Here is a 16,170-nt window from a genome sequence, read left to right on the forward strand (position 1 = left end):
TGAAAATGTAGGTAAGGGGAAAAATAGGATGTAGAATTAGTTCTGAAAATACAGTTCAGATTGTATAGAATTCCTATCTTCTAATCCAACCTGATTTCATTATCTTAGCTTAGAATGGTTGAGACCCTCAGATTCAATTTAGTATATTTTTACCCATTCCTACTTCTTGCTTACTGGTTTGGGTAGATGAAGAAAGAGGAAAAGAGGTATGTTGAATGTTTACTTTGTCTTCTGTTCTAATTTGCTATCAATATGGCACCATAAAAATTTAAAAGGTTTTTGGGCCAGTGCAGTCGTTCACACCTGTCATCCAAGCACTTTGCGAGGCCAAGGTGGGTGGATCATTTGAGGCCAGGAGTTCAAGACCAGCCTGGCCAACATGGTGAAACCCCATCTTTACTAAAAATACAAACATTAGCTGGCATGGTGGTGCATGCCTGTCATCCCAGCTGCTTGGGAAGCTGAGGCAGAAGAATCACTTCAACGCAGGAGGTGGAGGTTGCAGTGAGCTGAGATCATGCTACTGCACTTTAGCCTGGTGACAGAGTGAGACCTCTTCTTAAAAAAAAAAATTTGTTTTCAAAGATTTTTTTTTTTTTTTTAGTTTCAGGAGGCTTACAAATGCCGAGATAGCCACATTAAAAATTTTTTTCTTTCTTTTTCTTTTTGAGGTGGAGTCTTGCTCTGTTGCCCAGGCTGGAGTGCAGTGGTGTGATCTCAGCTAACTATAACATCTGCCTCCCGGGTTCAAGTGATTCTCCTGCCTCAGCCTCCTGAGTAGCTGGGATTACAGGCACACACCACCAGGTCCGGCTAATTTTTGTGTTTTTAGTAGAGATAGGGTTTTCCCATGTTGGCCAGACTGGTCTCAAACTCCTGACCTCTTGATCTGCCTGCTTTGGCCTACCAAAGTGCAGGGATTACAGGTGTGAGCCACTGTGCCCAGCCAAAAGCATTTTCTTATTGTGATAATGTTGAGAAATGTTAAGTTTATGAATATTGATGAATGCTGAGTGTATGATAGAATATATTGTTTGCTAGGAAGAACAACGGCAAGGAAAATCTAGCCGCTCCCACCAAGTAGAAAACTACTTAGGGCATTCCAAAGTGGCAGGACAATATATAAATACCACACACCTGTTAAAACAATTCTTTAAGATATCTGAGCCTGCCCCCATGGCTCCCTGATGGTGAATACTTTTTAGGTTGTTTGTGATCAGTGGTAAGCCGGCACCAGCTGACTACTTGGCATGTTTTGTATTATGAGAAAATACCGAACACCTGTTTGTTAATAATGATCACCTGTTCAGAGAGAATAAATGCATGGGTCAGCGTCTAGTTGGGACTTTCAGCCTGGTAAGCTGTTAGCCCTGAGGCTCTCAGTCTGGAAGGCTGCTGCCCTCCCCGCACTCCACACCCCGCCCCATAGACTTACTTTGCTGTTCTATCTGCTTGTCGGCCTGCTGTTCTGTGTGTCTGCCTCTCAGTTCCTTCAGCACCGCCTGGGTGGGGGTCTCTACGGCCGAGCTCACTCTCAGTATGGTAAAATATGCATAACAAAATTTACCATTTTATTCATTTTTCAGTTTACAGTTCAATGGCATTCATTACGTTCACATTGTTGTGCAACCATCGTCACTCTGTATCTCCAAAAGTTTTAAATTATCCTAAAAGTGTTAGAACACTTCTTGTTCTAACTTACTAGTAGGAAAATAGGATCATTGGAATAGAGGAAATTAGAAAAACAAACAGCAGATCCCATGTGTTATTCGGTTTCCTGATGAAAAGAAACAGTAGGCAGGAAATTCTTGACTTTGGTCAGCAGGCTACCACCAAGGCCTATGAAGAGATATGTTTAAAGAACAGCTCAGAGAAACATATACTGTTCCTTGCTTTGGCATGATGGCTTTGATAACCATGTGTAATCCTTGAATCTGTTGCGCTGAGTTGAGCCTCATGTGATCTTGTAGTAATTTTAAAAATCTGGCCAGGTATGGTGGCTCACTTCTGTAATCTCAGCACTTTCTGATGTGGGCAGATCACGAGGTCAGGAGATCAAGACCATCCTGGCTAACACAGTGAAACCCCGTCTCTACTAAAAACACAAAAAATTAGCCGGGCATGGTGGCACATGCCTGTAGTCCCAGCTACTCTGGAGTCTGAGGAAGGAGAATCGCTCGAAACTAGGAGGAGGAGGTTGCAGTGAGCTGAGATCATGCCACTGCCCTCTAGCCTGGTGACAGAGCAACTCCATCTAAAAAAAAAAAAAATTCCTGTAGCCCCAAACCTACCCTACACTACCAACAGGCCACACTTGGTCATTCCTAAGGGCAATAAAAGCTTTCTTCTAAAGTTGAGAAGAAGGTCAGAAAGGTAAAACCAAGAAAAAGGAAACATTTGTGTTGAAGGCATAGAGCAACTCTTCTAAGATCTGTATACTCCCTGCCTTCTTCATCTTGAGCTCAGCTCTGAAATCTACCTGGTCTTTGAGACAAAGCAGTACATGTTCTCCTTTAAGAAGTCGATATTATATCTAATTCCTGTCTATTTGGAAACATTGTCCCACTTTATAAAATGCCTAGGAAAGGCCCTGGCCTTAGACAGGGAACTCTTTACTATCTTCTGGACCATAGCACGTAGAATCCTATTACTCTTACTTTTCAGGCCTTTTAGAAAGCATAACATGGAAAGCCTTTGTGTAGAAGAAAGCAGTCCAAAATTTCCCTCCGGTTTTTAGCTTTTTAACTCTGATCAAGGCCCAGATTTCCTCCTTGTTGAATTAAATTATTTAAAGATGTTCGGGAGATGGGGAATGGAAATTTGTGCATGAAAATGAACCTTAGGTGATATCAGGGCCTATCCTGAAAGCAGGCATCAGTTGACCAAGATAACATATCTGTGTCCAATATGTTAGTACAGTTAGTTTTTGTCCCATGAATTTAACACTAAGTGCAAGGGAACAACCTTATTTTTGGTGATAATACTGTATGAAGTTGTCAGATGGTAGGGTATTGTTTTGCAATGTTATACAAGTGTCGTTTGGTGTCAAAAAGCAATATTTGTGATAAAGCTATCACCAGGTAGTTCTAAAGCAAAAAAGGGCTGTGTACAGTGGCTCGTGCCTGTAATCCCAGCACTTTGGGAGGCCAAGGCAGGAGGTTCGTACCACTGCACTCCAGCCTGGGTGACAACGTGAAACCTTGTTTCAAAAACAAGCAAACACAAAAAGGCTCGGGGTTAAGCCGACTAGTGTGCCTTTCTTGTGACAAGATCAGCAAAAGTGAAATCTTTGAATATACGTCATCTATTTAAAAATCCTTTCCAAGACTGATTTCTTTTGGTTACAAAAGTTCCTGCAAGAGTTTTCTACAATGAGGTTGTTAAACTGCAAAGTCTGTAGACACAGTTCTCCGCAAGACTGCCCTTACTTTAGGTAACAGCCACAGGTTTGGGGGTTCTGGGGCAACTCTCACTTCTGACCAGTTGACTATAAATTCAGGGGTTCCCACAGCCACCCTCAGGTTTGATAATTCACTAAAAAGATTCACAGAACTCACTAAAAGTTCTACATGTATTATCATTTTATTACAGCAAAAAGATACAAATCCGAACCGTCCAAAAGAAGAGATGTATCAGGTGATGTCTGGGAAGGATCCAAATGCAGAGCTCCCATTGTCTACAGGGATATGTTACTTGCCCAGCATCAAAGTGTGAAAATAATCAAGGCGTGTTGCCAGCCAGGAAAACTCGTCCAAGTTTCTTTCAGTGGCCAGAGTTTTTGTTGAGGTTTCATGACATAGGCATGATTGATTGAATCATTGTGCATGTGGTTGAATTGAATCTCCATCACCTCTCTTCTCAAAGGTCAAGCTGACATTACATGGCTCAAAGCCCCAACCCTCTAATCACATGGTTGGTCTTTCCGGCAGGGCAAGTCCACATCTGAAGCTCTTCAATAATAGAAATTACCAGGTGTGATTTGGGAGTCCACAATAAATAACAAAGATAATCCTATCACTTGGACAGTTCTAAGGTTTTAGAAATTAATCTCCCAGGGCCAGGCACAGTGGCTCATGCCTGCAACCACAGCATTGTGGGAGGCTGAGGTAGGCAGATTGTTTGGGTCCAGGTGTTTGAGACCAGTCCAAGCAACATGGCAAAATGTCATCTCCACAAAAAATACAAACATAAGCTGGGTGTGGTGGTGTGTGCTGGTAGTCCCAGCTACTTGGGAGGCTGACATGGGAGGATCACTTGAGCCCAGGAGGCAAAGGTTGTAGTGAGCTGAGATTGTACCACTGCACTCCAGCCTGGGCCCTGTGTCAAAAAAGTGAGACCCTATCTCAAAAAACAAAAACAAACAACAACAAAAAAAATAAAAGAGGGCCAGGCGAGGTGGCTCATGCCTGTAATCCTAGCCCTAGCACTTTGGGAGGATGAGGCAGGCGGATCACTTGACCTCAGGAATTCGAGACAAGCCTGGCCAACATGGTGAAAACCCATCTCTACTAAAAATACAAAAATTAGCCAGGTGCTGTGATGTGTGCCTGTAATCCCAGCTACTTAGGAGGCTGAGGCAGGAGAATCGCTTGAACCCAGGAAGTGAAGGCTGCAGTAAGCCAAGATTGCCACTGCACTCCAGCCTGGTGAGACTCTGTTTCAAAAAAAAAAGGAAATTATCTCCCAGGAGCTTGGGACAAAGATCTGCAAAACTGCCAAATTATTTATTATGTAGTCCCTGAGTATTGTTTCCATGGAGGGGAATATGATGGGGGGATTTTATGTTTCTGGCTGTCTGATCTGTTGTGTTACTCTAAAAAAAGTCACTTAGTGGTTGACTCCAATTAATCAGGAAAGTACTGATTTTTTTTTTTTTTTGTCAGAGCAAAAGAAGTTAACTACTGATTTATTACAGAGTATAAAAGGAAAATGAAGGCACCTACCTGGAAAGAGAATATATACCCAATAGTTTGATTTTGTGTTTTAGCCAAATTATGAAAAATTATAGCCAAGCATTAGACTTTTACCAAGGAGTGATTATGCATTATTAAGGATAAGGACCTTATAGATATTAAAGTTAACAATCCAACACTTCAAAGCAACTAGAAAGAAAATAGCTTGAAAAATAATGAACAAAAGCCTGTTGATGTAAGCATGACAATCTGTGACTCCAGTCATCTAGATCTTGTTTCATGAGCCTCTGATGGAAGCTTCAACTTCGTGCAGTCATCTTGATGTGAAAGTCTTGGGTGGACACTCTCTCCTCATGATCTTGTGGTTTCTGGCCCGTAGGGCTTTCTTGTAACTTAAGGATGAGTAAGTTTCTTTACTTGAAAGAAATGGTTCTAAGCATCAACACCCCAGAGTTTGGTGTAGTGTTAGATATTTACAGTAACTTCTCTGGGTCCTTTTCCTCAAGGCTCAAGGGCTATTTTCCTCTGAGGTCTCTTCCCCAAGATGAAAAATATCAGAACATTATCAAAATAGAAGACAGTGGAATGATTTCTTGAGGAGTAACAGAAAATAAATATATAAGCATATAGTCAATCATTATCCTGGGAATAGGAGCACTCCAAGGAGACCCCAGGGCTTTTTAATTTGTGCAACAAGGTTATTACAGTGGCCCCTGATTGACAAAAACATTGGAACTTAATAACCTGATGTAAAAATTTTTTGAAGACAATTATTGTACCGGTCTTTGTACATGAAAAAAGTATATTTCTAAGATATATCACTCAGGGACCAGACAGGAAGCAGAAACCAGATCAATTTTTTGAACAGGGAAAGTTTAGTATAAAGAATGATTAACTAGCAGGAGATGAGTGAATTCAAAAAGGAGTAAACAAGGACTCTAAGGAATCCAGAAGTAGCAGGTACAGAAAAACAGCTCATCCCTCTAGGCTGAGTTCCTCTCAGCAGCCACCACCCCAGAGCTGAGATCTAGACCTCTTCAAAGAAGACATGGGTTTTTTTGTTTTGTTTCTGTTTTTGAGACAGTTTCCCTCTTGTCACCCAGGCTGGAGTGCAGTGGCACAATCTCGACTCACTGCTGCCTCTGCCTCCCCGGTTCAAACGATTCTCCTGCCTCAGCCTCCTGAATAGCTAGCTGGGATTATAGGCACACACCACCACACCTGGATAATTTTTGTATTTTAGTAGAGACTGGGTTTCACCATGTTAGCCAGGCTTGTCTTGAACTCCTGAACTCAGATGATCCACCAGCCTCGGCCTCCCAGAGTGCTGGGATTACAGGCTTGAGCCACTGAGCCCGGCCTGAAGACATATTTACTACAAACACAGCCACACAGTCTGTCAATGGCAAAGACACTTGCTAAAGGGGCCTGTAAAAGTGATTTACCATTGCCGGAGGGGATAGGCAGGCAGGACAAGTCTGCAGAAAGGGTTGGCTGTTCTAGAGGATATAGGTGGCTGGACCCGGTCTAAAGTCACCTTGACAAGCGAACTATTTAGACTGAGGGCACATCTAAAGCTCCTTTGATAGGCTGTGTATTGAAGACTAAAAACAGAACGCTGGAGCCCAACTGAAAAGTGTCTTTCCGCAGCTGTGGCCAGACAGTGTCACTCTAGCTCCCTCTGCCGATGAACCATAACGTTTTATCTGTGGGCAAAAAAATGATCATAGGGTTCAGCACTGTTCATGAATCAGGGCAAAATAGTGTAGATTTGCAATGGAGCGATGACATTAAATTGGTAACTGGCACATAAGCAGTCACAACTATTAAATAATATTAATAATTTCATTTTTATTCCAAATTTTATAGAATTCTCACACTTTTTTTTTCTTTGAGATTGAGTCTTGCTCTGTCAACTAGGCTGGAGTGCAATCTGTGATCTCGGCTCACTGCAACCTCTGCTTCTCAGGTTCAAGCGATTCTCCTGCCTCAGCCTTCTGAGTAGCTGGGACTACAGGCTCATGCCATCGCGCCCTGCTGATTTTGTATTTTTAGTAAAGACAGAGTTTCACCATGTTGGTCAGGCTGGTCTCAAACTCCTGATTTTAGGTAATCCACTCACCTTGGCCTCCCAAAATGCTGGGATTACAGGCATAATCCACCACACCCAGCCACACAAAATTAAAGTTCAGAGAATGTCACATATGCCTAATTATGTCTACTATCTTTCTCTTAATTGAAAAAATCACTTTTTGGCTGAACTGGTGGCTATTTCAGTAAATTCAAAGAAAGTTTTGATTTATAAGAGAACTTTATAGGCTGGGCACTTTATAGGTGGCTAACTACGCCTGCAATCCCAGCACTTTGGGAGGCCAAGGTGACTGGATTTCTTGAGCTCACAAGTTTGAAACCAGCCTGGGCAACATAGTGAAACCTCATCTCTACTGAAAATACAAAAATTAGCAGATGTGGTGGTGCATGCCTGTAATCCCAGCTACTTGGGAGGCTGAGACAGGAGGATTGCTTGAACTCAGGAAGTGGAGTTTGCAGTGAGCTGAGATTGTGTCACTGCACTCCAGCCTGGGCAACAAGAATGAAACTCCGTCTCAAAAAAAAAAAAGTTTTAAGGACAGATAATTTAGCAGTTAAAAATTGTACTACAGCCAGGTGTGGCGGCTCATGCTTGAAATGTCAGCACTTTGGGAGGCCGAGGTAGGCAATTGCTTGAGCCCAGGAGTTTGAGACCAGCCTCAGCGATACAGTGAAACCCTGTCTCTACTTGAAAAATGCAAAAATTAGCTGGGCCTGAGGGTCTGTGCCTGTAATCCCAGATAGCCAAGAGACTAAAGTGGGAGGATAGCTTAGGCCAGGGAGGTCGAGGCTGTGGTGAGCTGAGATTGTGCTGCTGCACTGCTGCCTGGGTGACAGACAAGACCCTGTCTCAAAAAATAAAAATAAAAATAAAAACAGCAAACACACAAAAAGGTACTAAAAGTACTACAAAGTTACAGCAGTTAAAATGATGTGGTATTGGAACATAGATAGATCCATTGAACAGAACAGAAAAGAAAATCCAGAAAAACACATACACATAGTACTATTAAACTTTCATTCCACTTTAAAGGTCAATCTTCTCAAGTATATTTGTTTTTTGGTTGGTTTAAGAGAGTATCTGGCCCAGGCTAGAATGCAGTGGCATGATCATTGCTCACTGCAACCTCCGCCTCCAGGGCTCAAGCAGTCCTCCTGTTTCAGCTCCCAAATAGCTGGGACTACAGGTGTGCACCACCACGCCTAGCTAATGTTTGTATTTTTAGTAGAGACGGGGGTTTTGCCATGTTGGCCATGCTGGTCTTGAACTCCTGGGCTCAAGTGATCTGCCCTCCTTGGCCTCCTAGAGTGCTAGGATTTCATGTGTGAGCCACCATGCCCAGCCCAAGCATGCATGTGTTTTAAAAGGAGAGGGTTTTTTTTCTCATAGTTGCTTCCAAGTTGACCACCACTTCTCTGTCAGTGGTCCCTCAATCCTTCTGCATTTCTTTGGTTGCGCTGGTTACCATCTAAAACTCACTAACTACGAAGTCCTCTTACATCAATGCCGACAACTCCACAAGAGCCTCTATAGACTAAAATAAGGTAACACGAGGCAGGCTTAGCTGGCTTCATAAATTGGTCCTCGCTTCCATCTACCGCTCCAACTATAAAGCTGTTAGTTGCTCTAAAGAGGAGTTTATAACATATGAAACTATAGACCAGATGTGACTTTTTGCAAGGTTGGAAGCAAAGGTTCTCAAGAAGTTATACACTGCCCAGGGCTCCACTATAGACTCACTTGGTTTTTAACTTTTCTCTTCAGTCCTTAGATCTCCCCTCCTTTCTGTAACAGTGCTTCCTTTTTTTGGAGAGGAAATCCCACCTTCTAACCACCAGGGCTGGTCTCATTATAGGGGACATTTTCCTCTCCAGCAGTATGGTTTTCTAAATTTGGGTCATTTCTTTAAGAACAATAGCTCAGAGCAGCAACAAGGAAGTCTAAGATGAGCTTTGGGAGATGAAGTCCTTCCTGTATTGCAGTCTCACGTGGGCCAATAGCAAATTTGGACCTTTTTCAGATCTTCCCACCAGAGATAACTGCACCTTTTAATTTTGTTTGGTAGTCTATTGAGTAGGTAACTATTGGATTAGAAATATATACATTTATATCACTTGAGGATAAATACTGGAGAATGTTAGTCTAAACTTATAAGTAAGGAGAGAAACACTTTCCAATTGCCTATAATTTGCAAGAACACCACTACTTATATTGGAGTAATTACATTGTTATACACACTGATTTTAATGTCTTTCTTCCACCATTGCCCTCACTCCTACTCCTTAATTTTTGCTTTCAAATTATGCTCTGTTTAGACCTGCAAGGAGTAATGATAAATAGGCGCATTTCTTAACAATAGGCTTATTTAGAGGATGCTACCTTATCCAGAGAATCTTGGCTAGAGCATTTCAATTATTAATTGTAAGGTTGTAAGTTAATGTCTTAGGCTTAGCACAATTATCTTCTCTAATTTGCGATGGCAGTGGTGGTGTAGAGGTGATTTCATGCTTCCAGTTACATAAAAGCATCATTTCTGAATGTTACTAAACTTCATTAATAATCAAATAAATGTAAACTAAAAGGACAATAGAATAACGATATAGCACTTTTTGCCTATCAGATTCCAATCTGTATTAGATTTTATTGCATTAAGAAAGTATACCACCTTGACTGAGCCTTAACAGTTTCTCAAAATAGAAAATTAGAACCAATTATTTGTAAGGTTTTAGAGCTGGGGCTAAATGCTTTCAGGTAATGTCGGGAATATGATTGGGATTGGGCACATTTTATTATATAGTAGCTTGATATTGGTGGGCACAGCAAGGGAATTGTTTTAAAGCGTTTCTTCTTTTTTTTTTTTGAGACAGGGTGTCACTCTGCCACCTACACTGTAGATCAGTGGGTTGATCAGGTCTCACTGCAGCCTCGACCTGGGTTCCAGTGATCCCCCCAACTCACCTTCCCAAATAGCTGGGACTACAGCCATGTGCTACCACGCCGGGTTAATTTCTGTATTATTTGTAGAGATGAGATTTCACTATATTGCCCAGGCTAGTCTTCAACTTCTAGCCTCAAGTGATCCCCCCTACTCAGCTTCCTAAAATGATGGAATTACAGGCATGAGCCCCCATGCCCGCTCTTTACTATCACTTTAAAAAGACAAATACGGGAACGATCCAAGATGGCCGATCGCTAACATCCCGGGATTGCAGCTCTCAGGGAAGGAGCGGAGAACTAGAGGACGCCACACTTTCAGACAAATTCTGGTCGCTCACGGAGCAGAAGATCCCCCAGTGGAGGAAACACACGGGTGGCCAGCGTGACTCTCGTGGCCGGCGCAGCGGTTCCGCGGGCACCTCGGTGCGGCAGCTCTTGGAGCAGAGTAAACAGGTTCGGAGGACCCACATGGGTCCCCAGCAGGACACCAGAGCCCGGCTCAGCGGCTGTGACGGCACCTCGGTGCGGCAGCGTTAGGCTCAGAGTAAACGGGACCGGTTCCCCTTCTGACCGAGGTTTGGAGCCCCAGGAAGGCAGAGTCCCCTACTACGACACAAGAAGGAAGCCAGACAGGAGAATCCTGGGCAGAAAAGCACCATCAGTTTTAACGCTGCTGCTCTGGCCCTGGGAACTAACAACCTGGACGCCCACTCAAGAGACCTAATCTGAAAGTTGGTAAATTCAAAGATGGCAGGAGGATAAATTTACAATGACGGGAAGAAACCAGCGTCAAAAAGCTGAGAACGCTCAAAATCAGAACGCCTCTCCCCCTAAAGATGATCACAGTTCCACATCAACAATGGAAAAGGCTTGATGGAGAACGAGTGCATCCTGATGACAGAATCACTCTTCAAGGAATGCATAATAACAAACTTCGGTGAGTTAAAAGAACATGTTGTAGCCCAACGTAAAGAAACTAGGAACTTTGAAAAAAGGTTTGATGAAATCCTGTTGAGAATAGACAACTTAGAGAGGAGTATGAGTGAATTAATGGAACCGAAGAATACAATACAGGAACTCCGAGAAGTATGCACAGGTTCAAACACTCGAATTGTTCAAGCAGAAGAAAGGATATCAGAGGTCAAAGTCCAACTCAATGAAATAAAACAAGAAGACAAAATTAGCGAACAAAGGATAAAAAGGAATGAGCAAAGTCTACAAGAAATGTGGGACTATGTGAAAAGACCAAATTTACATTTGATAGGTGTACCTGAATGCGACGGAGAGAATGAATCCAAGCTGGAAAATACCCTTCAGGATATTATTCAGGAAAATTTTCCTAAACTAGCAAAGCAGGTCAACATTCAACCCCAGGTAATACAGAGAACACCACAAAGATATTCCTCAAGAAGAGCAACCCCAAGGCACATAATCGTTAGATTCACCAGGGTTGAAACAAAGGAGAAAATACTAAGGGCAGCCAGAGAGAAAGGTCATGTTACCCACAAAGGGAAGCCCATCAGATTACAGCAGATCTCTCAGCAGAAACTCTACAAGCCAGAAGAGAGTGGGGGCCAAATTCAACATCCTCAAAGAACAGAACCTTCAGCCCAGAATTTCATATCCAGCCAAACTAAGCTTCACAACTGAAGGAAAAATAAAATCTTTTATGAACAAGCAAGAACTCAGAGATTTTATTACCACCAGGCCTGCTTTACAAGAGCTTCTGAAAGAAGCATTACACACAGAAAGAAACAACCAGTATTAGCCTTTCTAAAAATACACCAAAAAGTAAAGAGCACCAACATAAAGAAGAATTTACACCAACGAATGGATAAAACAGCCAGTCAACATCAAATGGCAGTAACCCTAAATTTAAATTGACTAAATCCCCCAATCAAAAGACACAGCCAAAACCCAATGGCATGTTACATCCAGACCTGTTTCACATGCAAGGATACACAAAGACTCAAAACAAAGGGATGGAGAAAGATTTACCAACCAAATAGAGAGCAAAAATAAATAATAAATAAATAAAAAGTAGGAGTTGCAAATCTCGTAGCGGATAAAATAGATTTTAAAGCAACAAAGATACAGTGGTAAAAGGATCAATGCAACAACAAGAGCTAACGATCCTAACACCCAGATACATAGAGACTTAGACTCAGTGAGACAGAAAATTAATAAGGATATCAAGGACTCGAACTCAGATCCGGAACAAGTGAACTTAATAAATATTTATAGAGCTCTCCACTTCAAATACACAAAATATACGTTCTTGTCAATACCACATCACACCTACCCATAAGTTTAAATGAAACATTGATTGGCCATTAATAATACCCAATTTTTTTCAAAATAAAGCAATATTTCCATTTACTCTCCCTCTTTCTCTTTCTTCCTCTCCTTTACTTATTTTTTTTTTCTTTCCTTCTCTCAAAAAAAAAGAAATCAACTTGTAAACCTCTAGATCCAGGTCGGCAATGTCTCTCTCATTGCTTGATTTCCTTTCTTCCCTTCCCTCCCTCCCTCCCCGCTTCCTCCCTTCCTTCCTTCCTTCATCCCTTCCTTCCTCCCTACCGTCCTTCTTCCCTCCCTTCCTGCCTTCCTCCCCCCCCAAAAAAAGACAAATACGTGAAATATACATAGACAGTGTTTTATTTTTTAAATCAAAGGAATAAGTTAATAAACATTTGAATGACTGGATAAATTATGGGCATTTATAAACTAGATCATAATGCCGCCATTTTAGGTATTTTTTTCATATTGACGTAGAAATGTCTATGCTTACTAAGTAAAGAAAAAGTATAGAATTACAATGCATATGTTACCATTTGCTTGGCTTGAGGCAGTGATGTGCCAGAGCTGATGGGCTTGAGGAGCACAGGGCTCTTGAGAGCCACATGTGCTCGTTTCTTCACAACTGCAGTCAGGCTTCATGCTGGTTGTTTAAAAATTGGCCATAGTGAGAGTATTTAAAGCATTTTCATCAAGGAAGTCAGCAAAGACTACAAATCAGGGGCAATTTTTTCCTCCCCCAGAGCTGGTTTACTAGCATGCCGCTGGCTTCAAGTAACAGAAAACACGACTAGCACAGGCTTAAACTCTAGGGCCACTTATTGCTTACTACAAGGAGATCAGAGGTGGTAGGCAGTTCAGGAAAGGGTCAACAACTAAATACGTCATCGAGGATCAAGGCTCTTTTTATTCTTATCTCAGTAGATGTGCCCTTACATTTCATTGTTCAGAACTGTTCACATAGCCAATCCTAGCTACAAGGGAGCCTGGGAGAGTCAGTAGCTGATAGCAGGAAACAGGGTAGTCATGAGTCAAACATGCATCTTCTGGAGTTGTACCTATTACTGCTACAAACAAATCAGGGTTAATCAGCAAGGGTGGGGTAGGGGAATGGATAAACAACTAACAGTGTCTGCTACTAATGTGTATGTGTGTACATGTGAATAAATATAACAATAAATAAATAAATGCTCATTATTTAAAACATATAGCTGGGTACGGTGGCTCACGCCTGTAGTCCCAGTTATTTGGGAAACTGAGATGGAAGAATCACTTGAGGCCGGGCATTTGAGGCCAGCTTAGGTAGCACAGTGAGACCACCCCCATATCTGTAAAAAACAGAAGTATGTTTTTTTTGTTTTTGTTTTTGTTTTGAGACAGTCTTGCTCTTGTCACCCAGGCTTGAGTGTAGTGGTGTGATCTTGACTCACTGCAACTTCTGCCTCCCAGGTTCAAGCCATTCTTGTGCCTCAGCCTCCGGAGTAGCTGGGATTACAGGTGTGCACTACCATACTCAGCTAATTTTTGTATTTTTAGTAGAGACAGTGTTTCTTCATGTTGGCCAGGCTGTTCTTGAACTCCTGGCCTCAAGTGATCCACCCACCTCGGCTTCCCAAAGTGCTGGGATTATAAGTGTGAGACATCTGTGTCTGGCAAAAAATTATGTATTTATTTATACAACAAAATGTCTATAAAGAGGCCACGTGAGGTGGCTCATGCCTGTAATCCCAACACTTTGGTAGGCAGAGGTGGGCGGATCACGAGGTCAAGAGATGGAGACCATTCTGGCCAACATTGTGAAACCCTGTCTCTACTAAAAATACAAAAGTTAGCTGGGCGTGGTGGTGTGCACCCATAGTCCCAGCTACTTGGGAGGCTGAGGCAGGAGAATCACTTGAACCTGGGAGGCGGAGATTACAGTGAGCCAAGATCGTGCCACTTTCCTCCAGCCTGGCGACAGAGTAAGACTCCATCTCAAAAAAAAAAAAAAAAAAAAAGAACAGTCTATGAAGAAATATAATATATAATACATTCTTAAATGTTTTTAGATCTGGGGTAGAGAGGTTGGACTTTGAGAATACTTTACATATTTTTATATATTTGTATTTTTATTTGTTTTTTAAAAGACTTTAAGAGCAGTTTTAGGCTCACAGCAGAATTAAAGAGAAAGCACTGAGATTTCCTGTATACGCCCTTCTGCACCACATGCATAGCTTCCCCCATTTTTCAGCATCTTCTGCCAGAGTGGTACATTGGTTGCAATACATGAACCATCATAATCATAATCACCCAAAGTCTATAGTTTACATTAGGATTCCCTCTTGGTGTTGTATATTCATGGGTTTAGACAAATTATAATCTACCATTATAGTAGCATATGGAGTAGTTTCACTGGCATAAAAATTGTTTTTGCTCTGCGTATTCATCCCTTTCCCTACCAACTCTTGGCAACCACTGATCTTCTTACTGTCTTCCTAGTTTAATTTTCCAGAATGTCGTACATGTATACCTTGGAGACTTTGCAGGTTGAGTTCCAAACATTGCAATACAGCAAGTCACACAAATATTTGGATTTCCCAATGCTTACAAAAGTTATGTTTACACTATTCTGTAGTCTATTAAATATGCAATAAGGCTCTGGCAGTGGCTCATGCCTGTAATCCCAGTACTTTGGGAAGCTAAGGCAGGAGGATTGCTTGAGCCTAGGAGTTCGAGATCAAACTGGGTAATGTGGTAAAACTCCATCTTTACAAAAGAATACAAAAATATAGCTGGATATAGTGGCACATGCCTGCAGTTCCAGCTACTAAGGAGGATGAGGTGGGAAGACTGTTGACACTCAGTAGGTTGAGGCTGCAGTGGGTTGTGACATGCCATTGCACTTCAGCCTGGGTGACAGAGCAAGACTCTGTCTCTACAAAAAACTCAAAAATTAGCCAGACGTGATGGTGCACACATATAGTCCCAGCTATGTGGGAGGATTGCTTGAGCCTGGAAGGCCAAGGCTGCAGTGAGCCATGATCATGCCACTGCATTCCAGCCTGGGCAACAATGTGAGACCCTACCTCAAAAAACAAAATAAAATAAGTAAGTTTTAAATTCTGGTCATTTCAACAATGTTCACAGCATCTTCACCAGGAGCGGATTCCATCTCAAAAAACCAGTTTCTTGCTTGCTTCAGCAGCACATATACTAAAACTGGAATGATATGGAGAAGATTAGCATGGTCCCTGAGCAAGGATGATAAGCAAATTTGTGAAGTGTTCCATATTTTTTGACAAATGGGATCTAATTAAACTAAAGCACTTCAGCACAGCAAAAGAAACTACCATCAGAGCAAATAGGCAACCTACAGAATGGGAGAAAATTTTTCCAATCTACCCATCTGACAAAGGTCTAATATCCGGAATCTACAAGAAACTTAAATTTACAAGAAAAAAGAAAAACATCAAAAAGTGGGTAAAGAACATAAACAGACACTTCTCAAAAGAAGACATTTTATGTAGCCAACAAACATATGTCAAAAAGTTCAAATCACTGATCATTAGAGAAATACAAATCAAAACCACAATGAAATACCATCTCACAGCAGTCAGAATGGTGATTATTAAAAATCCAAGAAACAACAAATACTGGCAAGGCTGTGGAGAAATAGGAATTCTATTACACTGTTGGTGGGAATGTAAATTAGTTCTACCACTGTGGAAGGCAGTGTGGTAAATCCTCAAGGATCTAGAACCAGAAATACCATTTGACCCAGGAGTCCCATTGCTGGGTATATACCCCAAGAAATAGAAATCATTCTACTATAAAGATACATGCACATGTATGTTTACTGCAGCATGATTCACAATAGCGAAGACATGGAATCAACCCTAATACCCATCAATAATAGACTGAATTTTAAAAGTGTGGTACAGATACACTATG

The 16,170-nt window shown here is 41.7% G+C and overlaps 1 protein-coding gene and 1 non-coding gene across 2 annotated transcripts in view; both read left to right on the plus strand.

The window, feature by feature from the left end:
• Positions 1–16,170, plus strand: part of CCDC171 (coiled-coil domain containing 171) — a 499,054-nt gene that overhangs the window by 32,702 nt on the left and 450,182 nt on the right. The window lies entirely within an intron of this gene.
• Positions 15,413–15,515, plus strand: LOC118148094 (U6 spliceosomal RNA). Its single transcript, XR_004734894.1, has one exon. It is a non-coding gene; the product is annotated as a U6 spliceosomal RNA (small nuclear RNA).

The sequence above is a fragment of the Callithrix jacchus genome, chromosome 1 (genome assembly GCF_049354715.1).
Source record: "Callithrix jacchus isolate 240 chromosome 1, calJac240_pri, whole genome shotgun sequence".
In the NCBI taxonomy this organism is placed as follows: Eukaryota; Metazoa; Chordata; class Mammalia; order Primates; family Cebidae; genus Callithrix; species Callithrix jacchus.